Source organism: Emydura macquarii, unplaced genomic scaffold (assembly GCF_026122565.2).
Source record: "Emydura macquarii macquarii isolate MOO-44397 ecotype Brisbane River unplaced genomic scaffold, CSIRO-AGI_Emac_v2 contig_431, whole genome shotgun sequence".
Taxonomy (NCBI): domain Eukaryota; kingdom Metazoa; phylum Chordata; order Testudines; family Chelidae; genus Emydura; species Emydura macquarii.
The window spans coordinates 11427951-11446949 of record NW_027130568.1 but is presented as its reverse complement, the minus strand read 5'-3'; the positions used below and the strand labels follow the sequence as shown (position 1 = coordinate 11446949).

The following is an 18999-nucleotide window of genomic DNA, read 5'->3' as shown; positions in this document are numbered from 1 at the left end:
AAGCTGTTGATGACTGTGAAGCCATTTTTGCAGGCATCTACTAGCTCTGTAATGAATGTAGAAATGTATCCCTCTTTCTATTCATGATCATTAGGACTGCAAACGATCCCCACTAACTTGCATAATGACAAAGATGTTTTGTCTACTACCATTTGGTTCCCTTTCAAATTAGAATATTTGTGTATGCGATTTTATATTAACTATTTATTTTAAGTGAAGATGGACCGTCATGTTTATATGCTAACCAAATACCCCCGATGGCCATCTGAAATTCCAGAAATGAGTGGCTCAGAGCCAGGCCTTCCTAGTAACACTCATAAGTGGAAGAAGAAGAAACCTCACTGTTTAGTATCAGATGCTTCAGAGTAAGGTTCAGGAAAGCTCATAATGGACAATAATGGCATATTCTGCCCTTAGGGGAAGTTTCTTCCTAATCTCAAACAGTTAGTGCATGGTTTACACCCTGAAACTTGAAGGTTAAATTTCTCTTATACATTTTTATCTGATTTAATGAAAGTGCAGCTGTTTTCCTTGCTTCACTGTTTTGCACTGAAGCCTCCAGTGATGCATAGAATAACTTTAAAATTGCAGACTAGTTTCAATCCAAGGTACAATTAAAAATTTTTTAACAATGGTCCATTTCTGTGAATGCAACGAGCGGTATGATCTGACACACTGCAGTGGAGTCTCACATTCAGGAAACAGAAAAATAACTAAATGTTGCTCACTGCCAAGAATTTTAGATTCTTTTTGAGCATACCCGGGGGATCTGTACTGTGCCTCCATAAATAGGTTTGTCTTATATTGATATTGGTTGAGCGAAGAAGGTATACAGGCAATAACTAGGTTATTGAAAAAGAAAGCCATCAAAACCCTATTATGTAGGTTGCTATTGGTTTACTGTAGATTTGGTGATGAAGTTAAACAGTAAAGACTAAAACATACAATGCCAAATGCATTCAGAGATTCCCAAAGACATGGTAACAAGCTGTACTGAATCATCCAAAAACAAAGTTTAACTCCATGTTGGCTGAGCTACTGGTACATCAAAACTACCATACTATGGATTTTCAGCTTCTGTGTTTCTTTGGGAAGGATGTGATGTGTGAGTTAAAAGAGTATTAACCTGCACAGCCAGCCATAGCACGAACTGGAATAGTGTTTATGTTTTATTTTATTTCATGTTTCTACTCTCTCTTTCTAGAATAAACAGTATCTGGTTTAAGTGCAATTATCAATATTGAGGGAACAAGTGTGAAAAAGCTCTGCCCTCAGGTAAAGAAAAAAAAAAAAAAAAAAAGAACAAATGGATGGAGTTTACCAGCCCACATTGCCATAGAGGTTTGGGACACACTGGAATTTTTGCTTAAAGAAGTGTCGTAATTGGTGGAAAGAGCTCCAGGGTAGCCCAGAGGCAGTCTGTGAATGCACAGATATGATTGTCTACTGTTGGAGAGTAATGGGGTGCATTCCATGGCATAAAACTACTGAAAACTATGGCCAGAAATTAGCCCCCTCTCTCCCTTCCAAATGGGACACAAATAGAGTAGTGTAAATTTGCACTAGGTTATTGGCCAACCCAAGAGTACCCACACTGTCCCTGAGTAGCTACTCACACAGACTGTTTGTGCCAGAAATTCTGCATCATGCACAACTACTTTTGCCAGGACACTCAGAGCAAAAGGATGCCATGGATGGATAAGGGGACATAAGGTATAATGTGTGAACAACACCTTTTACGTTCTAGATCTTGCTTGGAAAAGCTCCTCCCTGCCTCACTATGCAGAAGGCCAAGAAAAGTATTGGCTCTGGAGATTTCAAAGGAGCAAGCATCAGGATGCAACAGTGATACTGCAATTCCCCATCTGGCTACTGTTCTTCAGGTCTGCACATAGACACTAGATGACTGAATAGATGACTGGTCCCAGCTGAATATAGCATGCACTGCAGCATCCTTACAGCTCACTGAATTCACAACTACATAAAAAAAATACTGTAGGGAGAAATTTGGGGCTTAGATGTACAGATGAAGCCTCTCCTATATAAGGTGGTCAGAGCATCTCTCATTTATTGGGTAATAGAATTGGTCCCTGGCAGCCTTAAAAATGAACATTTAAAATATGTAGCATCTGGACGTGCACAATTGGCCATATTTGATACCAAACAAGAAACAGCAAATTTTAAAGAAGCACTGTATGCACATATGCATTTTGGGAATTTAAACAACTGCTGTCTACAATGGAGCTATCAAAGCCTATAGAGAACTACAAAGATTATTAAAAATGATTCAGCATACTTATTTACATGCTAAAGCATAAGAACTCTGAACTAGTAATTACTGTGTGCAAGACTGGGTAAAGGCTCTATGACAGCCCAGTCCTGAAAACCATTATGCACATTAGAGATCCATATTCCTGTAAGTACTCCCATTTACTTCAGTAGGACTGCTTGTGCAAGTAAGCACTAGTCACGACAATAAGAGTTTGCAGGATCAGATCCTCAATGTGGCCTGTCTTTACAACTTTTGCTTTTAAAATTAAAAAATTATCCTAAGTGTGATTTTTCTATATTGGTATAAGCATAATGTAACATGACAGGACCCTGGCCTCTGTGAGAGCTTTACTCGAAAATATACAGTAGAACCTCAGAGTTACCTCGGGAATGGAGGTTGTTCATAACTCAAATGTTCGTGACTCTGAAAAAAAATTATGATTGTTCTTTGAAAAGTTTACAGCTGAACACTGACTTAATACAGCTTTTCAACTTTATTATGCAGAAGAAAAATGTTGCTTTCCTCCCCCCATTTTTTTTAGTAGTTTATGTTTAACACAGCATTGTGCTGTATTTTCCTTTTAAATTTCTCTGCTGCTGCCTGATTGCATACTTCTGGTTACAAATGAGGTGTGTGGTTGACCCATCAGTTCGTAATTCTAGTATTCCTAACTCTAAGGTTCTAATAAAAGTGCAACGGCTAAAAAACCCCACATAAATACCTAGAGTCAAGTTCTGCCCTCACTTCCACTGGTGTGAATCTGGAATAGCTCCATTGATTTACTCCAGTGTAACTGAGTAGAATTTACATTACGGTCCAGGCATGATTTGTTTTCACTGCAGAGATATAATCAAAAGCCCCCAGAATCAATTCAAGTCCTTCTGTAATCATGAAAGCCTTCAGTGTGAAACCTTGGAGAAACACTGAGGGCATTTGAACTTACAAATCTTAGAATAAGGAATTTAGGGAAATATTAAACTTAATATTCTGTGAAACATTTTGCGGATATTTACATTAAAGAGCATACACGTGCAAGGGATGATTTACAATCCTGAATTAAAGTGAAGATTATCAAAACAACACAGGGCATGCTACTTCCACTCTATACAGAGTAAGCAAAAGCTGTGTGTTTTGTGCTTTTCTGAGCTCCAGAGGTCCTCACTTGTTGTTTCAAACTCATTATGAAAAAAGGACAGGCTTATGTCTGCTCTGAGAATACTTCAACTTGTCAGAAAAATAGTGGTTAAATTATGTTCTTTTTTATTTTTCCCCTTTGGATATAACCCTGATTAATTCACATGAGCCATACATATTTTCAAAGAGTTTCACAGACTTAGCCACATATAGGCTCCGATAAGCTTTCCTGAAACACCTTAGAGTTCTTTACATGACTTCAAACAACATTAAAAAAATATACAGTTCAAAGGCAAGCCTAAATAAATGAATTTGATAATAGAGAGAGAAGAAAATTCCAGAAAACATTGTGAGAAAACTCTCCTAGGTACAGAATACTAAATATAGAGAACCAACCCTCTCCAAAGTGGAACAAGAAATAGAACCTGGGCACTGGGATCTGAGGAAAACTTACTGATATGATCAAGCCTGTTCATGCCTTTTGCATACCTAACACAGCCTTAAAATCATTTATGTGTTCCAGAAAGCTAGTGGAGTGCTTGAAACAGGGGAAATTTGATCAGAAATGTTGGTTCTCTTTAGCAAGTGTCTAAGAATAGCGACCAGCAGAATGGGAAAAAGAACTCTGCTATATGTGGTGGGAAGCTGCAAAGATGAGGCACGTGTTAAACTTTTAGCATCCCAGTGAAATCATGTAGGTCGCAGAGGGAAGAGGTTCCTATGGTGATACTGTAGTAACATAACTTTACAGCCACCTGTAAATTAAAAAATAACTGCAGTGTTGCAAGCACTGAGGTTCTGACCCTGCACCATTATAGGATCAAGCACTCAGGGCAGGAAAGGTAAGTTAGGATAATAAGATAACTAAGGAAAAATGAGACCCTCATTGAAGGTACTCACTGAGCAAAATTCAGCTTGATTTGTTTTCAGTATAATAAAGTTAGGAGGAATGGCCAAACATGAATATAAGAATCATGATGCAGCACAGAGTAAGCTGCCACTGGGACAGCACAGATAAAACTTAGTTCAGGGGTTGACACCTAAGGGTCTCATCCTGAACTAAACTGGTGTTCCCATTGATTGCACGGGAACTGCCCATGTGAATAAAGATCACAGGATCAGGCTTTAAATTAAATATGTACAGTAGGATATTGATGGACATGAGTATAAATGCTATCACCCAAAGTAAGCATACATGTTCAACATATAAATAAATGGGCTTTTTGAGTTTCCCCTGAAAATCTGAACTTGATCACATCACACTGATAAAGACAATATACACTCTGAGTTCTAGGGCAAGATTAGAACCAAGTCAGTGCACTACCAGATAAACCAATACAAAAGTTAGGTGGGTAACAAAATCTCCTGCTCGGCCCAATAGCTGGTCCCAGGCACAGCAACAGTAACAAAAAAATATAATCACTACATGCAGAAATAGCAGGCCCTTTCACATCCTAAGGAGGGGTTAATTAGTCACATTTTCACAAATAGAGGGGGAAAAAAGCAAAAAAGAAAAGCATGAAATAAAGAAGGAAAGATAATATCAATCCTGATATAATACACTATTAACTAGCAGCACTGGCTGCTTTTGAGGCAATAGCTACATTAAAAAGCTTACAGCAGCACCACTGCATCGAGGCAGCTGCCCCACAGTAAGCTCTCTAGTGTAGCTGGATATGAGTCAACAGTGTGCCCTTGTTGCCAAGAAGGCAAGTGGCATATTCGGCTGCATTAGTGGGAGCACTGCCCACAGATTGAGGGAAGTGATTATTCCCCTCTATTCAGCATTGGTGAAGTCTCATTTGAAGTAGTGTGTCCAGTTTTGGGACCCCCGCTATAGAAAGGATATGGACAAATAGGAGAGAGTCCAGTGGAGGGCAACGAAAATTATTAGGGGGCTGGAGCACATGACTTATGAGGGGAGGCTGAGGGAACTAGGCTTGTTTAGTCTGCAGAAGAGAAGAGTGAGGGGGGATATGATAGTGGCCTTCAACTACGTGAGGGGGGGTTCCAGGGAGGATGGAGTGAGGCTGTTTTCAGTGGTGTCAGATGACAGAATAAGGAGCAATGGTCTCAATTTGCAGTGGTGGAGGTCTAGGTTGGACATTAGAAAAACGTTTTCACTAGGAGGGTGGTGAAGCACTGGAATGGGTTACCTAGGGTGACAAAGCCATGGCTGGGACAATTTAGTTGGGGTTGGGTCCTGCTTTGAGCAGGGGGTTGGACTAGATGACTTCTGGAGGTCCTTTCCAACCCTAATCTTCTATGATTCTAAGGTGATACAGGACAGCTCTCCCATCGACTTAATTAATCCACCCTCAACGAGTGGCGGCTCTCCCACTGACATAGCACAATTGTTACCTAGCAGCTCTGTGTTCTTGGGGAACCAGGGCGCAAAACCCCAATTGCTCACCTGAATCCCCCCCACCACCTGGCAGGCTGCTTGAACCAGAAATCAAAGACATTCTCAATATGAAAAGGCAGGAGACACAACTGAAACCCTCCCATCAAGGGTGAGACAACTCCCCATGCCTCATAAGCATCTCAGTTAGCACATGAATGGAGAACAGAAGCTTCATCTACATGGAAGATGGAACACGCACGGAATTCTGGGATTGGTACAGCAAGGAACGCACTGAACTCTGGGATTGCTGAAGCAGGGAAGCACTGCATGTTGGGAAATCTCTGCTCTTGATGTAAATGAACTAACACTTGTACACATCCAGCTCCGCAGTTATCAGACCATTCTAGTTATTGGTATGCAAAACACTGAAACCTGGTTGCATTGTGAGCTCTCTCTCAAGAAAGGACGCCCTTCCAGGAATGATCAGCTCCTTTTGTCCAGACATTGTTTATCCATAAACAAACCTGGCATCTACAAATCCCCTATCAAAGCTCAAACCTCTGTTCTGATGCTTGGATCAAAACTCTGCATCAGTTCCACTGTAACCTGTCTTCTTTCCTGACTGATCGTGTTGGGGGCTCTGCCAGACTAAAAGCACTCCAGACCCTGAACTGACAAGCCTGTTCCTGGGAACCTCTGAACTGCATGGAGTGGTGAGATCAACCTCCCCGCCTTCTTCCCCCAACACAACTTGTCTCTCTCTCTCTCTCTCTCTCTCTCTCAGTCCAGGTATAACTTTCTACTTTTGTAATTAAACCTAGGATAGCTTTCTCCAATATCCCAATTGTAATTGTGTAGTATTGTAAGTGTTTGATTGTTTTTCTCTCCTGGTATGGAATTACTATTAGTATCATAAGTTTTATATATCTAGCAATAAAATAACTGTTATAATCAAGCTGGTTGCCACTTTCTCTCTCTCTCTCTCCAAACTTTATGTTCTTCCTTTGTGTCCTTGGTCCCTATCTTGCTCTGTAGCAACGCTTCTCTTACCTAAGCCAAAGATCCCTGGAGTACCCAAAAATCCTATGGGGTTTGCTCATCAAGTGGGTTATTGCTAGAACAATTGTGGTGTAAAGGGGCATATGAAGGGGACAGCCAGGAAGTGCTACTCTGCCTAGCCTATGGGGTCCAGGGGCAAATGAGGGTGCAGCTCAAGTGCTGTTTGACCCAGCCTGATTGATTCCAAGGGGCAATTAAGGGGAGTAGCCAAAAAGGTGCTGTTTGGACCCAGCCTGCTCTATTCTGGTGTGTTGCACAGGGACATATAAGGGTAGCCACTGAGAGTGTGGTGTCACCCAGCCTGCTGAGTTCAGGGACATATAAGGGGTCAGCTGAGAGTGCTGATAGCCCGGTCTGCTCAGACGCACTATGTTGAGCTGAACTGTGTATGTGTGTGTGTGCGTATCTGTGGGGGGTTGTGCTGGAGGAACCCAGCCCTGAAAACCTTAGGTCCTGCAGGATACCTCCATTGGGAGGGGGCTTGTAACCCTATGAACACACAAGTAACACAAGCAGTACATTAGTAGAATCACACCCCTAGAATCACACCCCCCCTTCCAGGAAGGTAACCCTAATAAATAAACATACCCCAAGGAGAAGGGCAAATCTGGTAACACTGTCCACTGCGGTGCTTAGGTCAGTATAACTTATGTCGCTCATAGGGATGGCTTATTCACATCCCTGAGTGACAGAAGTGGTAATGTAGACATAGCTCCAGAGTGAACTCCACAAGGAAGCATTTCAAATGTCAAAATGAAAAATAAAAAGGTCTTCTAAGTAACCTCCGAGGATGTGTTCCACGTCCTGGGAAACATCTGCTTTCCCCCCACCCAACCCAATAACATTGGGGGAAGGGAGAGGGGAAGAGAGAGAGAGAGAAATCATTCTTAGCCTCTAAGTAAAAACTTCAGGTCAAAATAAAGCAGAAACAGAATAATATTCTTAAAGCTCTAACACTAAAAAAGCCTTAGTTGTCATCTTCAGAGACCGGGATTGTTTTTGTTTTGTTCATTCTCCATGAAGGTATTGCCCGCTTGGCTTTCCCGGTAATATGATATGTTGCAGTGACTTTTAGAAGGAAATCAAAATAGTTTCTCCTGCCCATCATCATAATCCATTCAAAAAAGAATACCTCAAACTCTTGTACTTCATTAGCCTTAGAAGCTACAGCAAATCTGATATTCCTTAAACTCACGCATTTGACTTTGCAACATAAACATTGGAAACCTGTAAAATGTCCCTAGCAGTTATTTCCACCTCACTTCCAAAATGAAATGGCTCTCTTTAAAGAGAGAGAGAGAGAGAGAGAGAGCATACAAAAGAGCACATTTATGTGACACAAATCAACAAAAGTAGGAAAAATTCAATCTTGACCCCACTGACTGAGATCTCTTTATGCCACTCTTGTCAATGACATGACCTCAACTTGGTAAAGATGTAGTTTTTTCGTTGTGAATCTGACCAACTGGTATACATTTTAGTGTATATTTCAGCATCTTCCTGTTATCGCTGTTGATGTTAAATGCAATGTTTCTGATTTTATTAATGACTCAGTAAAACAAACCCTAGATGCCCAGAAATTAGTCAGACTTGAAAATGTTTTTGGCGAAGATTTTCAGAGGTACAAAGATAGTTACAAAAATCATCAGAGTTTTGCAGAATCCTTGGAGGCCTGATTACCCTAACACTGTGATATTACTATTCCCCCATGCCTTATGTAAATGTTTTAAATTTCCAGAGGTCATCTAATTCAGCCATCTAGATCAATATAGGTCAGATGCTGACAGCCATCACAAACGAAGGCTCTTTTAAATGCACCTGAGAAAACTTGCTTTCAGGTCATCCAAATAATGTGCCTGACTAGAGATGTTTGAACAGTCATAAGATGGTAAAAGTTATACAGATTCAGAATGGCAGTTCTCAGAAAACAAATACATTCTTCTGTTCCACTCAGTGGCTCCTGGGGGACTGTGCTCAAATTCTGGTTGTGCTGACTAAAGCCATCACTTTATTTCTTTCAGATAAGCTCCTCATGCAAAAGTTTACTTCTGGGGAGGAATGTAAGCAATTATATTCAAGACTGGCTTTGGAAACCACTTCAAATGCAGAGGTCCACAGTTGTGCACTTGAAATTTCCATTCACATCAATGGGAGCAGTACATTCACAGACATTGAGGATAGCTCAAACAATGCCCGAGTTTACCAATTATTCCCTTCCTAACTGACGTTTATTCTGCTAATGTTACTGTTAATAGAGGGGATGACGGAAACGATCCAAATTAAAATGTCAAAAAAAGGTAATGTGTAATGTAAAGCATTAACCTTTAGAGAGTACTTTTTGTGGGTTTCATCTCCTTCTGATCAGTTTTATATTTCTTAACAGAGTACAAAGGTTTGAAATAGGAGGTCTCTGATATGGTAAATAAACTACAGTGTTTGTAGAGTTTCATCCTTTGAAAGGACACTGTCAACTACTTTTTCATCATTTTATTTTTGTTTACTCTCTGTTGGTTTTAATACTTTCTTAGAGGCCGGAGAATAACATTTTCCTTCAGTACTGTTCATGTCCTTTGCCGTTTAGCCAATATTGATTGATTTCCTGCCTTTCTTATGGATTTTAAAATTCACATGACTTGTTTATATCCCTCTTTTTGCACAAGCTTTATCAATGCTGCCACCTCGGCTTTGAAAACAATGTTTGATGGTTAACTGTTGACGAGCCAGCATAGCAGGGCAGGGAGAAGCATCAGAGTGTGTGTGTGAGTCTGACAAACAGTGGGGATTTTTTGTGATGTGGTTTTTTTGTTTGTTTGTTTGTTTTTTTTAATTCCCAGCAGTGGCATAATGATTTCCATAGACTTATTTTATTTTTGGTTTTTTAAAACACGATAGCTATTTAGACTCCTGCGGATATTTTCAATCTACAACAAAATCAAGGAGGATCAAATTTTAGGCCTTAACTACTTGTCTATGTCCCTTTAATTGTCCTTCATTATGAAAATTAGCATACCACAAATGTTGCAGATAGTTCTGACTAGCTTTAGTTTTAAAGCTTTAGACTGTATCATAAATATATTTTATTAGATGAGAAAATGTGTTGGAACAGTAAGAGATTTCAACCCATATTGAGAAGTTGAGAAGAATTTCACTCCATAAACTCCCCACATTCTTTTTTTCAGAGTATGACTGCTGAAATATAGCTTTACAATAATTAACAGGAGTAGTAACAGTAAAGGAATTGTATCTGTGAAATTATGTATGCACTTAAAGTTACTGGAAGCACCAAAAATGTGTCATTGTAGATCACTCAACCTGTGGTACATTATTTTTTAAGACATCGGGATTTTAATTTTGCTATGGACAGAATCCCAGTGGTATGAATATAGGGTCAGAGTGTGCCACCCTTCCCCAGGATGGGTTGCACTTTACTCCACTAGTCCCACTGAAAGCAACAGCACTACAGTACTATCCCACCCTGAGTAAAGACAGCAGCCTATAGTCTGCTGGGACTGGGAAGAATGCCACTTACACGGGAAAACACATCATCTGACTAGTCCAAACCATTTGCCTTAAATCAGTGACCACTATGGCAAAATTTTAATTCCCTCAAAAGTTTCTCTATCTCTGTGCTGGATTCTTTCACCTTCACCACACTGAGTAAGACCTTACTCCAACAGGAGAACCACTGAAATTAATGGGGTTCTTCACAGAGTAAGGTCCTGCATAACGTGACTTAGGTTATACATCTTCACTTGGAGCAAGGGCTGTTATTCCCAGCTCACATTAGCTCTCATTGAGCTAGCATAATAAAAACAACAGCGTAGCCACAATAGTAGGGGCAGCAGTGAATGGTGGCACACGCTAGCCATGCTCAGTACAAATTGCCTGGACTCTGTGGGTATGTACTCAGGGAAGCTATCCCATGCCAACCACTCACCACTGCCCATATTATTGCAGCTACACTACTATTTTTACCATGCTAGCTCAGTAAGAGCTTGCAAAAATATGCCTAGTGAGCTGGAAGTCACACCCCTAACTCCAAGTGTAGATGTAACCTAAAGGTGGCAGAATCTAGCCTTCTATGCAGTTAACTTGCCTGTTGAAATGGAATGCCAATTCAGAGTCGCTACCAAACAGGAATACAAACCACAACTCACAAGTCGAAAAGCATGAAGTAACTTTGATGAGCTGACAAGTTAATTAACAGATACCCAAAAAGGTCAGACTGGTACCAACTAAACATTTTAGTCCATTGATTCAATATCTTCATCAGATTATTACATTTAAAAAAAAATCTCAACAGGGAAATGTGCAATCTACATAACTCAAAACTGATCCCTTAACTAAGCAAATTAGAGGCTCAATGCAGTGCAATGCATTTTGGAGCTATTTTGAGAGACACCAAGCCAAAGCTCATGTGGCTTCACTCACTTGCAGTGCTGCCACTAGAAATTCCAAACACATCATCTTGGGTCTATGTAACTTATATACATAAGGTAAACTTTTCAAAAGTGCCTGAGGGTATACTGCCACTGCAATCAGGTACGAATATCCACACTAGCTTTAATCTAATTAGCACAGCTAAAAGTATCAGTAAAACTGCAGTGGCAGGGTGTTGAGCACAGGCTAGGAATGAGAGTACATACATACCCAAAGTTCAGGGCAGGCTTGCACCGCCCATGCTGAAGCTTGTATTCTCCCACAATTTCATTGCTATTTTTAGCTGTGCTAGCTAGAGTAAAGCTAGTGTGGGTATGCCTACCCAACCTGCAATCACACTTCCAATTGCAGTGTAGGTATGCCTTATGGGACTTAGGCATCTAAGTCACAATGATTTTTGGTGAGACCCAGGCTCCTATGGAGCAGATTTCTGAAAGTAATTTAAATTCATTTAAAATATGGTCCTAAATGCCTAAGTTGCTTTTGAAAATGGGACATAGGCATTTTTGAAAAGGTTATCCATACTCCATTACTTCTCATTTCTCCCCATTCCTCCAGCAAACAGCATATAAATTTAAAGTCCTTTAGGGATGAATTGTATCTAATAGTTTTTGCCTCCTTCCACTTATACTAATTTTGGAAGTAAATGTACCAAACCCAATCCCACAGTTCTTATGCAGGCAAAACTCTCATGGGACCAGGCCCGGTGTTTACCTTCCCCAGTGCCATCTGTTCATGCTTACTGTGTGCCTATAATGTGCACTCCTAACTTTCACCTCTGTATGTAATTATGGGCCACTATGCCCAGTGAAGCAACATGGAGAACAACCCAAACTAGATTGTCTCCCAGATTATAGGGAGCTCCTTAAACCAACCATTGATACACCACAGTGAAGCATGTAAGTACAATCTTTACTGGTCATGTCCATGTTGTAAAAGTATTCACATAACACCCACAGCCCTCTCCCAGCCTGCACTGGATTAAATATAAAACATGGGATGGATTCTCTGGGGGGCAATGTGGCACAATGAGCTCTGGGCAAAGGGACCCCTGTTGTTCTTTGCAAACAATTCCCCCTTCAGATCTGACAAACTCATTATACCAAACACATGTCTTTACAGAATAAACTATCCATAAAGAACAACATATAAGGTATTCACAGAAAGCTCGTAACTTGTCACGCACGCCTCATACCCGCTGTGAGACGTAGGTATGAGTAACATTTAAGGAATAATGTATTTATATTGAAAGTATGTTTTATGAACTTATAGTAGTCATTGATGACCAAGAGTTCATGTGTCTTGATGATGACCCATTCAAGCAAGAGGGAGTTGTGACCCCTCCCTAGTCAGCTGGCAAGGTAATGCAAGATTCTGTTGTCTACCCTTGCCACATCCCAGAGCAGTCAATGGAAAACCATCAGACAATGACAAACAAACAATTGAAACCAGTCAAAACAACGTAAAGGTAGAAAAGAACTCTACCAAAAGGACTGTTTTCAGGGTAGCAGTGTGCAGGGAAAGACACTGAATCTATTCACTATGGAAAACCCATGATGGAGTAGATTTTTTCATGAACATTTGGATCCTGGTAATTAAGAAACCAGCCAGCTCTTCAACAGACTAGACTTTGGGGGGGAGGGGGACAAAATTTACTTTATTTGATAGGAAAGGTAGCTGTTGATAAGTGTAGCCCCAGGTTTGCATTTTATAATTTTGTTTTGTGTTTTGACTATTTTTGTTTCCACCACGCTCTCTTGTTACTAGGGTAACCACTATCCTTTCTTGTTTTACTTTAAGTGCTGGGTGATTTGCAGGAGCAGTGGCTTAATGTAAAACTGGGCCACAAGGGCGCATCCAAAAGATCTGGAATTTCTGTGAGTAGCCAGTGTCAGGGGCTAGATATCGTAGGGGAATGATTCAAGGAGGCTCGGAGGCTGAGATGAACCTACTGTTATCTTGCAAGACAAAGTGAGGGCTGGCACAGCCCAGAATAGAGCTGACACACAGCTACCTCAAGAAAGACTCCCTCTCACTACAGCAGTGGCTGTCAACCTTTCCAGACTACCAGACCCCTTTCAGGAGTCCGATTTGTCTTGCGTACCTCCAAGTTTCACCTCACTTAAAAACTACTTGCTTACAAAATCAGACATAAAAATACAAAAGTGTCACAGCACACTGTTACTGAAAAATTGCTTACTTTCACATTTTTACCATATAATTATAAAATAAATCAATTGGAATATAAATATTGTACTTACGTTTCAATGTATAATATATAGAGCCATACACACAAGTCATTGTCTGCATGAAATTTTAGTTTGTACTGACTTTGCAATATCCCGCCGGACTCAACACACAGAAGCAGGGAAGTCTGAGAAGCATGACAAAAGCATTATAAACCTTCTCAAGCAACAAGAGCACCCAAGAAGTATAATAGTCCTCTCAAAACATACTGCTATTGTGAAATGGACAGTACTCTAAAGAGAAAAAATATGCTGGAGCCATACATTTAGGGCTAGATACTACAATGGAATCCACCTGGATGCAGGGTGGGTTTTTTTGTCCACAGGGATCCAGTTGTACGATCTGGCCCTTTGTAAAGATTATTCACAGAGGTATCACATCTGAAAAGCCGAGCCAAAAGTTTTATTTGTGTGCAGAATTTTAAAACCATTTCATAATTAAGCCACAAGGCTCGACAGACATTTACTGACAGTTATTGCAGCACACTCTGGATGTATTATTAAGCCCAAGACAAGAGATTCAAGGCCAAGTGACTTTAATCACCTAACAAGGGCAATAATGCCTTAGATATGTACAGCATGAAAATACGTGGGGATACTGAAATAATTTTTAAAGTGATCAGAACATTAGTTGGGGATAATTCACAATGGTTGATATGTTGATTAGACAATCTGAAAATCTGTGCGCACATCTTTAATAGTGGCCTGGAAAAAATTGAGTTGTTTTCTGTTCCCTTTTTCTGCCCTCCCTTCCCTCACCCACCCCCCATGATGTACAAGGCAGCATGCACGCAAACATGCACACTGGTTCTTTACATGAGCAATATCAAGTCTGATGTTTCCGGTGTTGCTGGAAATCTTTCTTCAAGGACCCAAACATGTGAATTGGGACCTTTTCAGACCTTACAGGAAGGGGTGGGAATGTTGAATATCCAACAAGAGCTTTTTCCCAAGCTGTTTTACTTGTTTGAGTTTACAACTTTAAAAAACCCAAAAAAAAAAAAAAAAAAAAAAAAATCAGTTTTTAACCATCTAAACAAAGATCACTTCCCATCTGAGTTTCATTTTCATGTTTTCTTTACTATCATAGTTCTACTAGCTCTGCAGTCATCCCTGGAGTCTTCCAGGAAAAACAAGGCAGACACTGCTTCAATTTCTAATTCAAAACACAAGCAGAAGAAATATCTTACATGCCTTTATAAAGAAGCAAAAAAGCAGAAACACTTTTTTTTCCCCCTTTGGGAGGTCACTTTTAAGCCATTTCAAAACCATAGAGGTTTCCTGGACTAGATAAACGGAATGGAAAAATACCTCTCTTGCTGGAATAACTTTCATGCTTTAGTTCCAGAGGGGTAGCCGTGTTAGTCTGTATACAGCAAAAACAATGAGTCCTGTAGCACCTTAAAGACAGAAATTTGTTAATCTTTAAGGTGCTACAGGACTCTCGTTGCTTTTTCATGCTTTAGGATGTACTAAAAGAATTTTTTTCCATATGTAATTCAGGTGGTGGTGACTATTTCTTAATGAACTCAGCCAACATTCCTCTGCAGAGTCAAGGTGAGAGAGGGTGTATGTCATGTAAACAAAGTCCCACTTGCAACAGCAACTCCAGAACAAACAAATAAACTGCACCAAAATGTGAGCCCAATTCTTCAGAAAACGGAGGCTAGCAAAGGTCACAAAGGGGCCTTATGGACGAGGGACCTCTTCCTCAGAGAACAGTTTTGGAACTGGTTCTGAACACAGTACAGTTAAATTGTGTGCACCTGAATCAATAGTGATCCAGGATCTTCTTTCATTCTCAATTTATGAGGCTGATCTTAAGGAGGATATGTCAACATTTCACTTTTTAGTAATATATTAACACATATTAACTAACACAATTGTAAATTCTTTAGTAGACAGGCCACGAACATAGATTTAAGCATGACTAGCAACTTACATCTGTCTCCTGGAACAAATATTTGTGTGGTGTCTTCACTAGAATGTACAATCATATTAGCTATCAAGTTATTAAGCATGATTAAACATTCAAGTTTAGCGATACCTTGAGGTAAAACTCCCTTGAATTCAATGGGAGTTTTGCCTGAGTTAAAATTATAGAATTTGATCCCTATGTAATTGCATGCCAAGGTGTAGAAACTCCATTTCAGTTACAGCATCATAAAAACAGCTTTTACAATTAGAACAGAGTGCTAGTGAAACAAGTTCCACTTAAAGAGTTAACAAATAGCTGACTTTTGCACTTACAGTTCTTCAAGAGCAAGCTCTTGTCACCAAGCTTTCCAGTGCCAAAATCTAGTTATTTACAGTTTACCACTTAAACTTCAAATGAGGTTTTAATGCCAGGCATCATAAAAGAGTTAAAAGCCAGAGATCCCCAAGGGAAAGGGGAGATCTGCAATTAAGATATTATACACCGTACAGTGAACAAGGTGTTCACTGGGGCCAATTGATTTCTATTTTATCAAATAATACATACATCATTTTGGTGTAAAATAATGAACTTAAAACCACACTCATTGCAGGTGGAAAGCATCTAAGTGCACAACAGCTACGGCTTTCTAGTTTATATGAGATTCCATCAAACAAGAGATACACTCTTACTGGTAGGGACACCCCACTCTTTTTCAATACGTTTTGTTTGAATTTAAATATACTTCTGTCCACATTGCTATTACAAACAATGCCAGTGAAAACAGCCATCAACAACAATAACAAAACAGATGAATAACAGAAAAAGAGAAGAACCAAGTACTGCAGTGGGCAAGCAAAGAGCCCAGGGAAGCCAAACAGTGAGAGATGATCAGTGCTCCCACCGTCAGGGAACCTGTCAATGAGCACTCACTCGCTTCTCAGCATTTTTTACCCCCTCGACAGGTTTTGAGTGGACTCTGTGGCAGGGCATTATCGTGTGCCCGTAGAAGCTCCCCCCCCCCCTTTGCAGTCCTGCAGAGGAAGCAGAAGAGCTGCTTAGCGGGGATACCTTGCTTCCAAAACCCCAGAAGAAAAACCTGACTTGATTTTGGGCTGCTGCTGCTGGCGCCCCCGGCTTAGGCTGGGGCAGCAGGAGGCGGCTGGGCTCTGGCTGGCCGATTTGGCCAGCAGAGCCCGATCTCTCGCCCTGCCCCGGCCCCAGGCAGGCGCGCTCCGAAGGCAGTAACATAGTGTGATCGAGAAGATCGCACGCGCGGCGCTCCCAGCTCGAGGGGCAACCCAAGGGACTTGATCAAATGGCGATCTGGCCTCCAAATAGCCGCTCTTTGCTCCTGCTCCGTAAAACAACCGGGAGGGGAAACCCCCCCCCCACGCACTTCGTGGAAGTTTCTGTCTCCTGTCCGCTCAGAAATCAATCGGGGGAAAGGGAGCCTCCCCCCCAGTTCCCAACCATGCGGGGCTATTAGCGAGCCCGGCAAGACAGGAGGAGCGAGAAAGCTCCTGCCCCCGGCCCAAGCCACCAGCAGCCCCAAGTCCTCTCGCCCGGGCCGAGTGGAGCAGGGGAAGCTCCGCGATCACCCCCCACCACCGAGAGAGCCGCGGCTGGGGCATGCCAGCCTGCCCGCCCTGCGCCGCCAGCCCTCGCCCGCGGCGGCCCGGGGGACCACGGGCTGCAGGACGGGGCGGCTCCTAACGCCCCTCACCCAAACTTCAGCGTGGCCCCGGGGGAACCTCTCCCGCCCACACTTTGCACCCGGACGGTACCTGGGGAAGCTGCTGGCTGGATGCCTCAGCCGCCGCGCGGGGAGCTCAGCCGCCTGCCCCACCACGGACGCGCCCCCCTCCCCCAGTGCGCAGCGCTGGGCTTCAACTCGGCTGCTGGCTGGCTCCGAAGGTCCCAGCGGAAGACGCCGGCTGCCGCTGCCAGGAGGGGGCCGCCCCGCCGGGTGCTGCAGCCTGGTCCCGTGGCTGGTGGCAGGTGCCTCCCGCAGCCAGAAGCCCCGGAGTCCGCAAGCGAGTGATTGGGTGGGTCCCTGGGGGCGGGGGCTGCCCCCGCCTTCGGCGCCGCCTCTGCCTGCTCCGCTCCCCCCACGCCCGGGAGGCGCGCGGCCCCCGAGCACCTGGATGCGGTCCCGCCCTGGCTGTGGGGTCACTCAGCGGGCGCCCCAGGGCGAGGGGCCGGAGCCGGGAGCACAAGGCTGAGTGGGTGAGGGAGGGTCTGGGTCTGGGTCTGGGTCTGGGTCCTGCTTAGCTTCCTCCCCCTGGCTGGCTGTATCTATCGCCGGTCCTTCTCTCTCCCTCCCTCGACCCGCTCGTGCACCCTTCCAAAGTTCCCGGGAAAGACACTATCTTAGTTGCTGCGGCTGCTGCTGTCCCCGCCCCGGCGCTTCCACAAGACACCAGCCTAAAAGCAGAGCCGCTGCGTTTTGCTAGGGAAGGTGACATCTGACATTGGAGGGACCCGCCACTAACTGAGCCCCCGAGGCACCTTCAGCCCGGCTTTGAAACCCTTGTTCCACTGGGTAACTCGGCCCACCCTTAGGCCAAGCCAAGACGGGGCTCCTTAAACGTTAGATGGGAGTTTTGCTTTTAAATTGTGCCAGAATCATAGCTGACCGGTTTATAAACATTGTTTTTTATTAGGAGTCAACAAAAGGTGTGTGACATTTCAAAACAAGGTGCAGGTTATACTGTAACTCAGCCTTACAGGCATGGGGGTCAAACTGTGCTCTCATTTACACCCCTGTAAATCAAGAGTCACTCCCCAGCAATGGAACTACTCCAGATTTATACTAGTGAAGCCAAACAGCATCCCAAACTACTGCCCTAGGACTTGCAACACCTGGATTCAATTTCTGCCTCTATCACAGTCTTCTTGTGCTACCATTGGGAAGTCACTTAACCTCTTCATGTCTGATTTACCATCTCTAAAATCGAGAGAATGTATTGTGAGGAAAAGCTTACTAGTATTTGCAATGAATTTTGATCCTACAGCAATGGTATAATGGTGTATAAGTAGGACCTAGACAGCTGTACCTATATGCTCAATGCATAGTCAAATTACACTTTCAAATGGCTGAATTTGACAAAGTATCCCACAAAGAATATAAGTAAATCACCTTAATGTAATACATTTTCAAATGTTAACCAGTGTGTTTATCCAATGATTAGATTTGTTGTATTCATACAGTTAATTTCATTTCAATAAGTTTTCCAGTTTTGAATCCTTTTATATATTCAGTATATAAGAGTTTGGATTTTAAGTATATACATTTGGCCAACAATTAGTCCCTATTACAGTTGAACTGCTTTTGGCATTTTGAGACATATATTTTTTAAAGATCATCTATAAATCATGCACAACTGCAGCTTAAGTGCTATAAAAATCTAAATACAATAAATAGGTAAATAAATAAATCTATCCTGCAAGTTTATAATGATTTTTTAAAATTACAAATAAAATGCATCCTAGATGCATTCCAGTATGAACATGAAAAACCTGAGGGGACTTGGCTCCACAAATACATTGCAGAATATTTGGTGTACCTTACACCTGTTATAAAACA

At 42.1% G+C, this 18999-nt stretch overlaps 1 protein-coding gene across 2 annotated transcripts in view; it reads right to left on the bottom strand.

Moving 5' to 3' along the window:
* The window catches only part of KCNG2 (potassium voltage-gated channel modifier subfamily G member 2), a 79062-nt gene extending 61675 nt beyond the window's left edge, over positions 1–17387 (bottom strand). Inside the window, exon 1 of one of the 2 annotated variants that reach the window (XM_067537540.1) lies at positions 17198–17387. The gene's annotated coding sequence lies outside the window, so the exon portion shown is untranslated. Of the gene's footprint in view, positions 1–13510; positions 13594–17197 lie in introns of those variants that run through there. The other variant, XM_067537539.1, reaches the window with a different exon arrangement.
* Between the last annotated feature and the right edge of the window lie 1612 nt (positions 17388–18999).